At 36.2% G+C, this 17873-nt stretch overlaps 1 protein-coding gene across 12 annotated transcripts in view; it reads right to left on the bottom strand.

The window, feature by feature from the left end:
• CTNNA2 (catenin alpha 2) overlaps positions 1 to 17873 on the bottom strand; it is a 1185776-nt gene that overhangs the window by 236024 nt on the left and 931879 nt on the right. The gene's annotated exons all lie outside the window — the stretch shown is intronic.

Raw genomic sequence — 17873 nt, 5'->3', positions numbered from 1 at the left:
CAACTATATGCTCCTTACAAGAGACTGCATGCTTACAAGGCACGAGTAGGTTGAAAATGAAAGAATAAATATTAAGAATAAATATTCTATGCAAATAGTAACCAAAGGGGTGCTGGGGTATTTATACTAATATCAGTACATAAGTTAAAAAAAAATGTTATGAGGGAAAAAGAAGGGGATAATTCAACAGGAAGACATAAGAACTATAAACATATATGAACCCAAAGGCAGAAAGACAAAATTTATGAAACAATAGTGATAGATTTGAATGGAGAAATAGATGATGCCATATTAGTAGTAGGAGGTTCACTAAATCACTTACAATAACAGATAAAACATCTAGGTACAAGATTAATAAGTAAATAGAAGACTTCAATGACACTATAAACCTCCCAGACAAATACAGAACACTTTACCCAACAGAACAGGATGTACATTCTTTCCTGGTGCACATGGGCCATTTTCCAGGATAGATCACGTTATGTCACAAAACAAGTCTCAATAAATTTAAAACTATTGAAATCATACAATATGTCTTCTCTGAACACAGGAACAAAGCTAAACATCAATAACAGAAAGAGAACTGGAAAAGCCACAAATATTTGGAAAGTGAACAATGTACTCCTTTTTTTCACATTTTTATAGTATAATATAACATATATACAAAGCAAAAAAAAGAAAAAAACAATAATTTTCAAAGCACTCTTCAACAAGTAGTTATAGGCTAGTTTCTAGTTTGTCCTGGGCTACCATAAGATCTTTTCAGATTTTTCCTTCTAACTGCTCCAAAATATAGGAGGCTAGAAGAAATAAATATTTTTTTTTATCATCACAATCAACTTTTTTGTGTGAAAAATAACATATATACAGAAAAACAATAAATTTCAAAGCACAGCACAACAATGAACTGTAGAACAGATTTCAGAGTTTGGTATGGGTTACAATTCCACAATTTTAGGTTTCTACTTCTAGTGAACAATGTACTTTTAAACAGCCAAAGGGTTAAAGAGGAAATCACAAGGTACATTAGGAAATAACCTGCACCCAATGAACATGAAAATACAACAACATTCCAAACTTATGGGATGTAGCAAAGGTAGTGCTGAGAGTGAAATCTCTGTATTGGTTTAAAGCTATTTGTACCCCAGAAAAGATCATGTTCTTAAAGCTAACCCATTCCTTTCAGTGTAGCACTATTGTGGGTGGTCCCTTTTGATTGGGTTACTTCAACAGAGATGTGCTCCAAGGTGGTTCTTAATTCTCTCACTGGAGTCCTTCATAAGAAGATAAAGATCAGAGAAAAGCCCCAGAGAAGTTCAGAGAGAAAAAGCCAGAGAAGCTAAGAAACAAGCACATGGAAGCTCAGTGAGGAAGCATCCTGGAAGAAGTGATAAAACCCAGGAGAGAAGGGAGAGACTAGCAGACATTGCTATGTGTCTGGCCATGTGACAGAGGAGTTCAGACACTGATATTGATACTGGTCTTCAGGAAGAAGGTACCATCCTGTTGATGTATTGATTTCGCAGCCTCAGAAATGTAAACTTGTAAGTAATAGATCCCCATTCTAAAAGCCAACCATTTCTGGGCTATTGTAGTTCATTAGATTTAGCAAACTAAAACAAGGTCAAAATGCTTATAGGAAAAAAAAAGAGAGATTTGAAATCAGAGCTCTAACTTCAGAACTGAAAAAAATCGGGAAAAAATGAACAAAGAACAATCTAAATCCAGCTGAAGAAGAAGGAAGGACGTAAGAAAGATTAGAGCAGAGGTAAATGAAATAATGAATAAAAAATCCCACACAAAGCGAGTCAATGAAATAAAAAAAGTTTCTTTGAAAAAATCAGTAAAATGGGCAAATGTAGGCTAGACTGACAAACAAAAAAAGAAAGAGGACACAAATAATTGAAATCAGAAATTAAAGGGGGGACATTACTCTCAACTTCACAAAACAAAAAGGATTATAAGAGGATGATATGGAAAAATAATAGATAACCTAGATGAAATGGAGAAATTCCTATAAACACATAAATTACCTATACTGACCCAAGAAGAAATATAATATCTCAATATATCAATAACAAGTGAAGAGATTGAATCAGTAATTAAAAACTCTACCAAAAAAATTAAAGAGGAGGGAACACTTCATAACTCATTCCATGGAGCCAATATCATCCTAATACAAAAGCCAGACAAAGATTCTATAACAAAAGAAAACTATGACCAATCTCTTTAATGAATATAGATTCAAAGATCTCTAGCAAAATACTTGCAAATTGAATTCAGAATCACATTAATAATTATTTTTGATTATTATTAAATATTTAAACGACCAGGTGGGAATTATTCCAAATATGAAAGGCTGGTTCAACAAAAGAAAGTCAATTAATGCAATATACCACATAAATAAATCAAAGCAGAAAAACCAAATGATCATCTCAACCGATGCAGAAAAGGTATTTAACAAAATTCAACATCTTTTTTTGATAAAAAAAAAAAAACACTTAAAAGGATAGGAATAGAAGGAAACTTCCTCAACATGATAAAGGGAATATATGAAAAACCCACAGCTCACATCATACTCAATGGGGAAAGACTAAGAACTTTCCCTCTAAGATTAGGAGCAAGTATTTGTTATTCAACATTGTGTTGGATTTTCTAACTAGAGCAATTAGGCAAGAAAAAGAAATAAAAGGCACCCAAATTTGAAAGGAGGAAGTAAAATACTCAGTATTTGCAGATGACATGATATTATATGTTGAAAATCCTGAAAAATCTATAGCAAAGCTACTAGAGCTAATAAGTAAGTACAGCAAAATGGCAGGGTACAAGATGAACCCCAAAACCAGAAGTATTTTTATATACTAGTTGCATGCAATCTAAGGAGCAAATCAGGGGAAAAAATCCATTTACAATAGCAATCAAAAGAATAAAGTATTTAGGAACAAATTTAACTAAGGCCAGATAAAACTATAAGAAATTGCTAAAAGAAGACTTAAATAAGTAGAAGGGCATACAGTGTGCATGGCTTGGAAGAATGAATATACTTAACATGTCAATTCCACACAAATTGATTTATAAATTCAATGCAATACCAATTCAAATTCCAATGACTTATTTTGCAGAAATAGAAAAGACAATAACCAAATTTATTTGGAAGGTGCTCCCTACGGCTAAAACTATCTTGAAAAAGAGAAATGAAGTGGGAGGTGTCATAATACATGACTTTACAGCATATTACAAAGCTACATTGGTCAAAACATCATGGTATGCCATGTGGGACATGACGTCCAAGGGTGAAAGTCTCCCTGGCAATGTGGGAGATGACTCCCATGGATGAATGCAGACCTGGCACCATGGGATCAACAATTCCATCCTGACCAAAAGGGAGAAAAGGCATGTAACTAACAGTACCAGTGGCAGAAAGAGTTCAAATAGAGTCGAGAGGCTACTTTGGAGGTTGCTTTTATGCAAGTTTCAGCTGGACCTTACTACCTATTGTAACCTGCCAACCCCCAACTAGGACATTCCAGTCAATCCTAAAGAACATGTAAGGCCATATATAAGATCCCACAAGGGTTCCACGCACTACAATAAAATAAAAATCTAAATTGATGAAAACCAATATACTTTCAGAATGGTTACATGTGTCCACACTAAATTCCATGCAAATCCCCCTTTCCTTTGCCAGACATTTAGCTATTAACTAAACAAACCAAGGATGCTTTGGTTTTGCCTTCAAACATATTACAGAAACACAATTTTGTTTAAGAAAGATCATTGTGATGAATAAAAATTAAATAGAAAAGGAATTTAAAGCAAATGACTAGAATCCAGAATTTTTTTTCCAAGATATCATATGCCATGTTACAAGTCTTCTAACAAAATCAGAAGATGCTTTACTACAAAATAAAGAAACCTACAACCTCCAGATGGGTCCCTGGTCCAGATAAGTACTGAAACTTAGCCCAGCCTCTCCAGAACATCAGATAGTTTCATCTCCCTACTCCATATAAGTGACAGACCTGTCCAATATGAAACATTTTAAATCACCATACCCCCCAAACATCTCTAAAGAGAGAGATGGAAAGATCAAAGGTGATGGTGGAGTTATATAGCGAAGATAAGATTTAACAAATGAATATGAATACTGAATCATTAAACTGATATCTCTTTTAGTCTCCAGGATTTTAGACCAGCCAGAAGTAAAAATTTAAAATTGTGAAATTATAATCCATATCAAATTCTGAAATATGTTCTACAACTAATTTTGGTACTGTGCTTTGAAATTTATAGTTTTTTTGCATACATGTTACTTTTCACAAAAAAAGAAGGAAAAAAATCAATTGTGATGATAAAAAAATATTTAAGCCCTCTAGCCTCCTATATTCTGGAACAGCTAGAAGGAAAAATATGAGAGGATCGTATGGCAGCCCCTGACAAACTCTGAGATCTGTCCTGCAATTACTTGTTGAAGAGTGCTTTGAAAACTATTGCTTTTTTTATTTCTTCACTCTGTATATATGTTATACAATATAATAAAACAAGTTTAAAAAAACAGCATGATATGACATAAAGAAAATATATTGAACAATGTAATCAAATTCATGTGCAGAAATAGATCCTCCAATCTACAAACAATTGATCTGATAAGTCAAGTCAACTGAACCAGTACAGAACAACCTCTTCAATAAATTGTGCTTGAAGAACTGGCTACCCATAGACAAAAGAATGAAAGAGGACCCACATCTCAGGCTTTATACAAAAAGTAACTCAAAATAGATCAAATACTTAAATATCAGAGCTACGATCATAAAAATTTTAAAGAAAAAATGGGAAATATCTTATAGATTTTGTAATAGGAGATGGTTTCCTAGACCTTATACCTAAAGGATAAGCAAGGAAAAAAGAAATAGATAAATGGGATCTCCACAAAATGTAACACTTTTGTGCATCAAAGGACCTTGTCATGAAAGTAAAAAGCAGCCTATGCAATAGGAGACAATATTTAGAAACCATATATATCAGATAAGGGTTTACTATCCAGAATATATACAACAAAAAGAAAACCCAGTCTTAAAAATAGGCCAAAGACATGGATAGATACTTTTTCAGAGTAAATACTAATAGCTCAAAAACATATGAAAAGATACTGAACCTCACTGGCTATTAAGGAAACACAAATCAAAACCACAATGAGATAACATCTCACACCGACTAAAATGACCATTATAAAAAAAAATGAAAACTACAAGTGCTGGAGAAGATGTGGAGAAAGAGGTACACTTATTCACTGTTGGTGGGAATGTCAAATGGTACAACCACTTTGGAAAACAGTTTGGTGGTTCTTCGGGAAGTTAAGTATAGAATTACCACGTGATACAGCAATCCTATTACTAAGTATATATTTGGAGGAGCCAAAGGAAAGAACATGAAGAGACATTTGTACACCGGTGTTTATAGAAGCATTATTCACTTTGCCAATATGGAAATAATCCAAATGTCCATCCACAGATGAGTGGCTAACCAAACTGTGGTATATACATACAATGGAATATTATACAGCTGTAAGACAGAGTAAAGTCCTGATGCATGCAATAACATGGAAGAACCTTAAGAACATTAGACTGAGTGAAATTGGCCATTAGTAAAAGACAAATACTGTCCGATCTCACTAATATGAGCAACCTTTGAGAGTTAAAGTTGAGAACACAGATAATCAGGAGATAGAAAAAGGGTAGAGATTGGGCATTTGATGCTGAAGAAGTAAAGAATGTTCAGCAATATTGATTGTGAAGATCCAGAAATTGATGGCACAATACAAGCTGATGGTAGCACAACGTTTTAAGTACATTGAACAAAATTGAGCATGGGTATGGTTGACGGAGGAGGACTGTGGGCATGTCTGACACCAGAAGGAAAGAAAGAAATTAAAGACTGGGATGATATCTCTTAGCAAAGCCTAGAGTAGACAATGATGGTGACTGAATGTACAAATATAAGAATGTTTTGCATGAGGGAAAACAAATGAATGTCAACAGTGAAAAAGAATGAAAATGGGATGGTATATGAAAAAATAAATGAATGCAAACTAGGGTCTATAGTTAACAGTAACATTAATATATGCTTCCACTGAATATAACAAAGGCAATATGCCAAAGCTAAATATCAATAAGTGGGGTTTATGGGGGAGGGATATGGGATTCTTTGCAGAAGAAATAGAAATGTCCTCATATAGATTGTAGTGGTGGAGGCATGGCTATGGGATTATATGGGGAACCATTGATTTTTTATTTTTATTTATTTTATTTTTTACATGAACAGGCTCTGGGAATCAAAGCCACGTCTCTGGAGTGGCAGGTGAGAATTCTGCCACTGAGCCACTACTGCACCACCCAGAACCAGTGATTTTTAACTTAGGTTGGATTTTATGGTGTGTGAATAAAATTGTTCAAAAATGAAAAGAATCCTGGAGAAAATGTGGAAAGATATACTTATTCATAGTTGGTGGGGAAGTAGAGTTGGTGCAGTCCCACAGAAGGCAGTGTGGTGGCTCTACAGGAAACTAGGTATGGGTTTGCCATAAGATCCTGCAACCCCATTGTTAGGTGTATACTTGGAGGAACTGAAAACAGGACAGAGATGGACATTTGCACTTTGGTGTTTGTGTTGACAGTGTTCAGGTTTTGCAATGGATGGAGGTGGTCTAAGGGTACATCAATGGACAAACAGAAAGGGGAACTACAGTGTATACATACAATGGACTACTGAGTGGCTGTAAGAAAGAATGAAGTTGTGAAGCATGAAACTAGGTGAATGAAACTTGGAGACAGTATGTTGAGTGAAATAAGCCAGAAACAAAGGACAAATATTATAATGTCTCACTATTATGGACTAACTGTAATATACAAACTCTGAGAAATGAAATTGAAAGCATAGGTTAACAGGGGAAGGTCTACTGTAAAGGTTTCTAGATTATAAGCTTTTACAGTAGTCATATAAATTCTGGAGCGGTAACTGTTATTTCTAAATTCTCAGATGCTGGGCTCTTTGTGTATAACCTGGTCATTCTCTGGAACTTCAGGTATCTGTGTGAGACCTGAGCCTCAGAGCTAGAGTTCTGTAGCTATGAAAATCAGCATTACCCCATACAGTAACTGTTAAAATACTGAATTGTGATCAGACTTCAATTAGAGATATGAATGAAGCTGATCTACTTAGGACTAAGGTAAATCACAATAAAAGGTATAGGATAATATTGAAAGGATAATATTGGCAGTATAATAAAACTTCAACTTCTGTGTAAGACCAAAGGAAGAGAGATTTACTTGGTGCAAAGTGTATATTTTGTGTAGCACACTATCTAATTTGACCTGTGTGGTCAGATTATTTGAATACCCTAATTACATGGAACTATGAATAGGGAATGAGATCTTGTTGGTTTGTACAGGTTAGTGTGATACCCTGATATATCCCATAGCAATATGGGCAGAAAATTAAAAATATATATATATTTGCAAAGTCCCCTTTGAGGGATTGGAAAAAAAAACATGGGAATATTAAATTTCCCCATCTGGGGAAGACCTGATATTTTTGCAAGCATTAGGGGCTGCCAAATTGATGTGCCAGGTCTTTGATCTCGGGGCTTGCCCTTATGAAATTTATTCCTGCAAAGGTAGAAGCTAAACATGCTTATGATTACACCTGAGAGTCACCCACAGAGAACCTCTTTTGTTGCTCGGATGTGGCATCTCTGTCTAAGCCAACTCTGCAGATGAACTCATCTACTCCCCCTATGTGGGACATGATTTCCAGAAGTGTAAATCTCCCTGGCAAGGTGGGACAGGACTCCTAGGGATGAGCTGGGACCTGGCATCATCAGATTGAGATAGTCTTCTTGACGGAAAAGGTGAAGAGAATTGAAACAAAATAAAATTTTAGTGGCTGAGAGATTTCCAATAGAGTTTAGAGGTTATTCTCATGCTGTTATAGATATGCCTTTTCAATTTTTGGTGTATTGGAGTAGATAGAGGGAAATACCTAATACTGTTGAATTGTAATCCAATAGCCTTGATTCTTGAAGATGATAATATAACTATATAGCTTTTAATGTGTGACTGTGTGTTGTGAAAACTTATGACTGACACTCCCTTTATCCAGGGTATGGACATTGTAATGTTTGGATTTTAAATGTTTGGAAATGGATAGAGATGATGGTAGCAGATTATTACATGTGTAATTACAGCACTGAATTATGGGTGCGACTGTTGTTGAAAGATAAAACGTGGGACTATTTACATAGTGAATCCTGTTGTGGATAATGACTGTGGTTAATAGTTCACATATAAGTATGTTCTAGCATGAACTAGAACAAATGTACAGCACTATTACAAGGTGTAAATAATTAGGAAAAATACAACTAATGCAAACTATGACTATATTTAACAGTAATATTCTTTCATCATTTGTAACCATACCAATGCTAAGGGTCAAGAGTAGGGGTATAAGGGAATGAGATTTTTATTTTTGGAACAATGAAAATGTTTTCAAATTGATTATGGTGATGAATGCACAGCTCTGTGATTATACCAAGGGCCATTGGTTGTACACTTTGGATGGCTTGTATGATGATTGAATAAATTTATCAAAAAAAAAAATCAGTGGGAAAATAAAGTTCCATTTACACTTCTTTAAAAAAAAAGTCTATATTAGTGGCACAAGGACAGACATATTAACCTATGGAATCAAATTGAGGACTCAGAAATGAACTCTTAAATCTATATCGAATTGATTTTTTAAAAAAAGTCCCAAGTTCACTCAAGAAAGAATAGTCTTTTCAACAAATGGTGCTCAGAAAACTGGCTATTCATATGCAAAAGAATGAAGGTGGACCTCTACTTTTCACCATATACAAAATTAACTCAAAATGGATCAAATACATAAATATAATATCCTAAACTATAAAATTCTTAACATAGAAGAAAACTTAAGGTAGTATGTTCAAGGTCTTGTGTTAGGCAATTGTTTCTTAGATTTTACTCCAAAAACATGAACAACAATGGAAAAAATAAGTGGAGCTTCATCCAAATTAAAAGCTTTTGTGCATCAAAGGACTATATCATCAAAAAAAAAAAAAAGACACACTATAGAATGGTAAAAAATATTTTGAAACTCCGTATAATAATGGCTGAAGATCCAGAATATATAAAGAAACACTACAACTCAACAACATAAAGACAAACAGTCCAATTGAAAAAAAGGGCAAATAACTTCAATAAATATTACTCCAAAGAAGATATACTAATGACCAAAAAGTGCATGAAAAAATGCTCAACATCATTAGCCATTAGGGAAATGCAAATAAAAACCACAAGGAAATACCTTTTCACACTCACTAGGATGGCTAATATAAAAAAAAAAAAAAAAAAAGGAATATAGCAAGTGTGAGAGGATACAGAATATTCACTATTGATGGGAACATGAAGTGGTGCAGCCACTGTGGAAAAGTTTGGCAGTTCCTCAGACAGTTAAGGATAGAATGACCATATAAACTGGAAATCTTACCTAGGCTTTCCAAAGGATTGAAAGCCATGACTCAAACAGATAGTTGCACAATGATATCCATAGTAGCATTATTCATAATTGCCAAAAGATTGAAACAAACCATGTATCCATCAACTGAAGAATGGACAAACAAATATCATATATATACACAATGGATTATTATTCAGCCATAAAAAGGAAGGAAGTTCTGATATGTGCAGTAACATGGATTAACCATGAAGATGTCATGTGGCGTGAAAGAAGCTGGACACAAATGGACAAACATTGCATCTCACTGATGTGAAATAATCAGAATAAGCAAATTCATGGAGTTGGAAACTAGAATATAGGCTACCAGGGGCCATGGTGTGTTAGGAAATGAGGCATTGTGCCAGTTCGAATCTATATGGACCTCATGTTTCCCTGGAGATGTGACCCACCCAGCTGTGGGTGGTAACTTTTGATTAGATGGGTTCCATGGATATGTATCTCCACTCATTCAAGGTGGGGTTCCTTATTGGAGCCCTTTAAGAAGGAACCATTTTAGAAAAAGCTACAAGAGCCCACATAGCCGGAGACTTTTGGAGATAAAGAAGGAAAACACCCTCGGGGGAGCTTCTTGAAACAAGATGCGTAGCAGACGTCATCAAGATTGCCATGTAACGCCAGTTGAGAGAGAAACCCTGAACATCACTGGCCTTCTTGAACCAAGGTATCTTTCCCTGGATGCCTTAGATTGGACATTTCTATAGCCTTGCTTTAATTTGGACATTTTTATGGCCTTAGAACACACAAATGTGCAATGTAATAAATTCCCCTTTTTAAAAGCCATTCCATGTCTGGTATATTACATTCTGGCAGCTTTCTAGCTAGAGAACAGGCATTAAAGCTCAAATTGTACAGAGTTTCTGTCTGAGGTAATGGAAAAGTTTTGTAGTGGATGGTGGTGCTGGTAGCACAGCATTGTGAATGAAACTAACAGCACTGAATTGTATAATTGAATGTGGTTATAGGGGAAATTTTAGGTTGTATGTATGTCACTGTAACACAATTTAAAAAGAATAATAATAAAACAAAGGACTCTATGACACAGTGAACCTTAATGTAAACCATTGGCTATAGTTAATAGTACAATTATGCTAATATTTTTAGCATGATTTCTAAATGTTGTGTTAGTTAATTTTTTTAATTAATAAAAAAATAAATAAAATAAGCAAATTCATAGAATCAGAAATGAGAATACAGCTTACCAGATCTGGTATGGCAAGTCAGGAATGGCAAGTCAATTGTAAATGTAATTAACACCACCAAATTATATGCTGGATGTGATTTAAAGGAGGAAGATTTCTGCTGTATTTACATTACTTGGATAAAAATTTCATAAAAACATAGGACTGCAAACACAGTCAACCCTAATGTAGAATACGGATTATAATTAATAGTACAGTTTTAATAATATTGTTTCATCAATTGTACCAAAGGTACCACACTAATGCAGATGTTCATGGAGAAAATTGTGTATGTGAGGATAGGGAGATACGATAACTCTATATATTATACATGATTTTTCTATAATCCTACAACTTCTCTAATAATTTTTAAAAATTACCTATAAAGGAGAGTTGATCACAGTAAGAAGTATGCATTTCTGTGAGGTGGTGTGGGATGGGGGTAGAGTTTGTCTCTGAGGTATTCTGGAATTTCATTCAGCCAAGGAGAACAAAGATGGGTCAAGGGCATTGTCATGGTCAGGTTCATGTGTCAACTTGGCCAAGTGGTGGTACCTGCTTGTCTGGTTGGGCAAGTGTTGGCCTATCTGTTGCGATGAGGACATTTCATAGAATTAAATCATGCAGCTACAAAGGGGAGTGTCTTCTGCAATGAGTGATGCTTAATCTGATCACTGGAAGCCTTTTAAAGAAGATTCAGAAGAGACAGGCTCTTCTTGTTTTGGCCTCCTGTGGAGTTCATCCAGACCCTCCATTGGAATCATTGGCTTCACAGCCTGCCCTGCAGATTTTGGACTCCATGTTTCCGCAATCATGTAAGACACTTTTTTTTTTTTTTTTTTTTTTTTTTTTTTTTTTTTTAAAGGAAAGACAGAGAGAAGGAAGGAAGGATAGAAGGAAGGAAGGAAGGAAGAAAGGGAAACATTTTTAAACATTTTCTTGTTTTATTGTATTCTGTTTCTCCGTTTTTTTGTTACATGGGCTGGGGCCGGGAATCGAACCGAGGTCCTCCGGCATAGCAGGCAAGCACTTTGCCCGCTGAGCCACCGCGGCCCGCCCATGTAAGACACTTTTATAAATTCTATATTTGCGTGTGTTCCCTGTTGATTCTGCTTCTCTAGAGAACCCTAACTAATACAATCATTTAAAGTTAGCATATGCCCTTATAACCAATACCATCCTTTTTTCAAGTTTTCTACCCAAGCAAAGAACTATGTTGAATTTCCTCGGCCAACAGCACTGACTTCCATGGGAGCCATTAAAGCACACAGTGATGCCATCCGAGATCAAAAAGGCTTCCACCAGAGGTAGTGGCGACAGCTGGAGAAGTAAAACCTACAGGATGATGACCCACTTTAAACTTCAGATTTATCCAGCCTCCTCAGAAAAAAGGGAGATAAAGAAATATCAGCCATTCTGATGGAAATTTCCCCTGGGAATGCCAGAAGCTATTTCAGTTAATAAAACGTAACCTCAGCAAGAAGGGGTCAAATGGAATAGATATATTTGGCCATGAGCTGAATGCAATGATTCACTGCGTACTTTCCAAAAGAATCAAGGCAATTTAGCTGCTATCAACTCTAGAAACATCTCAACTCAGGCCAGAGTGCTGGATTCCATCAAAACATTTTCTCCTTTTCAGTAACAGTTTTGGATAAGACATTCTAGTCTATGCGTCTCCGCCAACCACAGATATGGGCCAACTTCATTAACCAGGGTGAGTTTTCTGAAATAAGTGCTCTGGAAAACTGACAGGAAATTCTGGAGAAAAAAAAAAACAAATCCTTATTTATCAAATCATCATCATTGAAAATCTTCCAAATTTTCCTGCAGGAATTTCAAACTGTAAAATACGATAGAATTTTTAAACTACTACAGTAGATTTTCAGGTCTCAGGATCTGGATTCTTAATAGCATTCTCATTGCCTGGAATAGGAGAAGGTTTGGGAGACTGGACCAAATGCAAAAACTTCCTGGAATGTATTTTGGGACTTGGCCGTAACAGTTGACTTTCCCTTTCTACTTTTTCTTTGAATATCCAGAACCTGGAGAAATTAGCAGAAGAGAACAAATCAGTAGTAGAAGCTTCCACTTGACTGAGATTTTTCCTGTTCATATATAAGTTATAGAGCTCTGTACAGTGTATTGTATGAATAGACAGTGTTGGTCAAGACAGTGGATTCTTTCTGTGATAGAGATGGGAGTGAGAGAGAGAGATCATGTCTCCTGTCTTCTGCAAGGCTTGTGATAATATGTTATCAATCGACCAACTATGTGGCTCAAAGGAATAAATTAAACCAGTGCATAAATTGAGTAGAATCGGTGTAATGGTAGAGCTTGCCCAGAGTGGAATTTCAAAAACTGTTTCCAACTGATTTACTGATATACCTTGAACTTAGCCTAAAGAGTGTTTTCCAGGAGATAAGTAAGCATGTTGGTCCAATACTCAGGGCTATTCTATTAGTATTTTCCTAAGATAGAGGTGGCTTGAAATATAACTTGTGATCAAGGGCCATGTCCAAAGGATGGCCTTTCCCAGTGCCCCTGAATCCTCTCCTATCTATTCTACCCAGCTCCTCTTGGCCTGTTTGTTTCTGATCTCTAGTGTCTCTGATCCCCTCTCAGTTCAGCTGTCTCTGAATTGCTTATGTTCTATCCTTTCAATCTCATTCATCATATGATTACTTCTAATCTCTGTGCTTTGATGACAGTATGGGGGCCTGACAAGGACCCAAACCTCAAGAATTCTTAGCTCTTCCATGAAGAACAAAAATCTTTATATTTGAGAGAAATCAATATTTTATTTTATGATTTTTTGTTGTTGTTTTAGCCTCATATCCTTAAGAGGAAAAGCAGACTGAAGTGTGGAAATAAATTATTTAAAATGTTTTCTTACAACGAATCTAAAAATAATCACCCCCATCATGTGCAGATGTGAGAAAATAAATCTGATGCCTTAAAATCCTTTGTTCTGTAAATGTTTTGGAAAGTTTATAATTCATTCTTTGAGAAGCCAGATACCTAAACATAATAGTACTTTTTCAAAAGAGGATCAAATGAAGCATAACAGCTGGAGACTTGGGAGAAGATATCACATCACAAAAAAAGAATCATATTTTTGTCACCATAATTTCATTTGGCAGCATGTAGATATCATCCACTCTCCTATCCTAGAGTGCTGGAGGTGCTGTTGAAAACCACAAAGCACCTCTGCCTATTTATGTGACACCTCCTTCCCTCACTGCATCCCCTGGAGCAGAATAGTATAATATATAGGTGATCCAAGATGAGATAAGGGTTATCAGCAAAAACTCCAGGGAAAGGCTGCTGAGCTGGAACCCACATACATATTAGTACTGCATGGCCTTGGGAGCGTCCCTTCATTTCATGCTCTTCATTTGTCAAATGGGGTTGGTGACAGTTCCTTCTATATCACAGAACTGGTAAGAGGATTCAGTGAAATCAATATACGGACAGAACTTAGAATAGTGCCTAGACTCAATATGTTAGCTATGATTTAGTCTGCATTTTTTGGACAGTGATTTTATAAGATATTGCTGATGAAGAGCTACCTTCAGCCACCATTGTTTTATGAGGAGGAATTGGGTCACAAGGGGGACAACTGATGAAAATCTTTGGCTATATTTACTTCTTATCAATCTTGAAAGATATTTTTGTGGTTCTGTTTGCAAGTCGAGGCTAGATGAGTTGACCTGTAAAACATGGCATCCTGTGACAAGTTGTGCTTGTTTGTTTTTAATCCTTTGTTGTATGACCACCCTACGAAGAACTCAGCATATTGTAAAAGCATTTTGTACATGCTTTTTGTTGTCTCTTTAAAATGCTTTGATCTTAGTAGCCAATGAGACTTTTGTCAAGTTGGTGCTCACTGAATCATTGCTGGAATCCTTGGGACAGCTATTAGGGATGAGGGGCTAAAAACTAGATTGTTAAATTGTTGGGAAGTGGGAAAGTCACAAAGCAACACCCTAATGTTATCAATATTAAAGGGATGGAGAGATCATTTGGACCACTAGGTGACCAGACAGGGAATCAGTCAGAAGCTTTGGTTTGCACAGTGATCGGATTCCAGAATCACAGCAGTGATTATAGCTGAGGCATGGGGCATACTGTGCCCAGAGCTCTAAAATTAAAACATGATGCTTAGAGCTGGCAGCAATATTCCCTAAATCCATTTTTTTTTTTTACTTCGTACAATTTAAGTGTTAATTCTCCATTCCCTTCCCCAACCCCGGCCCCTTGGTAACCCAAATCCATTTTCAATCCCAAACAAAGTACTTCTTAGATGATTCTTCCCTACCACCGCCTACTGCCAGAGATTTAATTGACAAGATGGATCCATGCCAACCAGCTTTAAATAGCACCCTTGAGTTCCTGTGACCTTTTTCACAATTTGTGTCTTCCCAGCTTCTCGGGATACACTGCTTAAATAGAAGGGACTCTAATTAGTGAAAATTCTAGTTAAACAGGAATCCTTTTTATTCAATTACTTGTGATTTTTTAAGTGTCTATAAGTCATTGTCCACTTTTCTTCATTAGGGAAGTGCAAGTTAATGATCATAATTGAGTTTATTTCTTTTTAATTTGGTGACTAGAACTTTATAAGACTCTAGGTCACCCTTCTGAGGAACATTTCCTGATGTTCTGAAGAACATCTTCCTCTGAGGAAGAGGCAGGGGGCTGGAGTGAGAACCAGAAAGTCACTAGAAACCTTTTATTTTCTTTTTAAAATAAAATCTTTGATTTCAGCTTTTTCTCCCATGTGATCTTGATTTCTCTAAGTTTTGCATAAAGAAATACAGGTGTGCAAAGAAGTGGACATATGGATAGTTGAGAATTCTTATTTAGAATCTTCTTTAACAAAGGTTTTTCTATAATTGAAAGCACAGAATGTTTCTGCAATAGTGAAACATCCCTTTGAGCCACAAGCATTCACTGAACCACTCTTTGCATTGGTACCAGTAGAGACCCAGGTAAAACCTTATCAATGCAATTAAATGGATACCCAAATTTAAACTGAGGGCCTACCAGAGCCAAGCAAATTAGAATAGTTGTTTTCTTTATTTGTATGATGCTAGGTGGCTTCGATTTAAATAAGAACAATTTTTGTACCACTACAGGTATATATGAGGAGATAGCAGAGATGGGAAAAAGAAAAAAAATCCTAAGATATTGGTAGAGACAGAACTGACAGATGGGGACCATATCAGCTCTAGAAAGGCAGGTTCAGGAAGAGAAAGATGTTTGAGCCAAATTCAAGGATAAGGTGTGAAATTATGCCATAACTGTTGGATATTCAGACAATGAAACAATTTTTCTTTCATCTTTATTTCTCTGGGAAAGGTGAGAAGGAACAAAATACCATTTCCATAGAAAGGTTTCAGGGAAGGACCAACTCCTTCCAATGGTTTCCTAAAGGAGGCTTCCCAAGGAGCTTGTCTCTAAATGTTTTAAAACTCCACCATAAATTCCACTTTCACATTTCACCACTGTCTTCAGCAAAAAAAAAAAGAGCCAATACTTCATTGATAACTGTAACACCAGAGTGAAAAAAATATCTTATTCATTCCACCCTAATAAGGTCCATAAGTGGAGAGAGCTGAAGGGACTGGCTCTCGGACCTGACAGAGGAGTCCCTACTAAGTACTGAGTAATGGGGAGGGAGAAGAGCCCAGGTCATGAATTTTGCCCAAATCACAACACAGTCAAAGGAAGTCCTAGGAAAGATGCCTTTCTGCTGCTTTTAAAATCTGTGATTATCAGGCAGTAGAATCTCTGGCCTGATAAACAATGAGCATTTTCCTTCCTTGGACTCGTATAATTTTAAACAGCTCAAAGGGAACATACACATCCAGCTTAGTTTCCTAATTTTATAGACAAGAAAGTGAGACCAACCAAGAGTTGAAGAACTCACACTCTCATTGCCAGCATAATTATAGAGTCAGATCTAAAAGCTCAGGCTCCACACCCTGATTCAATGTTTTCCATTAACCCCAGTCCCAATTCCTACTACCCAAATTGTTTTACTTAAGAAGGGGTTTTGCTTGGAGATATGAGTTTAGGAGAGCAAAGACAGGTAAAGTTGTCTTATATTTCTTGGCATTGTTAATGCCTAAGAGGACATATTTTATCCTCCTTTATTTCAGGGTAAAATAATAAGGACATATTTTTTCCAAAAGGGCTTATTAGCTGGGCAGTCAAGCTAAAGACTTTGTATTCTAGAACTAATTATATTTCTTCTGGAAGATATTAGCTCAAGCATGTACATACTTTTGGGCTATGTCCTGAAGACAGCATAGAGCTCCCCACCAATAGTTAGCAGTGGCTTCTTCCTCACATTCAAACCACTCCTGAAATACTCATGGGCCATTCCTGCTCAGGCACCTTGCTCATCTTGTCTGTACTTGATGAAGATATAGTATTAAGTTCAGCAGGGAGCTATAGAGAGTTGAGGCAGTGCACCCACCTCATTAATGAATGAGATGGACATGAGCAAAAGCTAGCAGTAGGAGACAGGATGTTTATCAGGCAGGAATAAGGAAGCAAGGGGTTTGGTTAAAAAGATGCTATTAGCTCTTCTAAAGAAAGGGCACTATGAAAGAAATCAGAGATAACTATGGAAACTATGGAAACTTCCATGACAGCATTTATCAGGGTTCATTCAAGACTTTCAAGGTGAACAAGGGGTCTGTTTTTATTCTGCCCAAGAAAAGGACCCATCAGACTGACAATGACATTAGTCATTTAAATCATCCAATTAGCTCTCCTTGCTTTAGTTATCTACTTTCCAAACAACTTTCTGATAATCAAGCTTTCCGTTAGCTTTATGTCTCCAAGGGAATACACACTAGGCGAGAGACCTTAACTAGCCCCTGAGATAAGCTTTATTTCTTGTTAACCATTAGGCTTCTGATTTATCCATGTAATGTCTTGGACATACCTGGATCTGGAAAAACAGAAAATCAGATGTGGAGAATGGAGACATCATTGTCTCTGTCTGGGATGACTGTGTCTGGAGGGTACCCTTAAAGGTTGTTTCCATCATTGCAAACCATATAGCTGCTACATCTCTGCAGTTAGCAG

Source organism: Tamandua tetradactyla, chromosome 17 (assembly GCF_023851605.1).
Source record: "Tamandua tetradactyla isolate mTamTet1 chromosome 17, mTamTet1.pri, whole genome shotgun sequence".
NCBI classification, from domain to species: Eukaryota; Metazoa; Chordata; class Mammalia; order Pilosa; family Myrmecophagidae; genus Tamandua; species Tamandua tetradactyla.
This window is presented reverse-complemented; position numbering and strand designations above follow the sequence as displayed.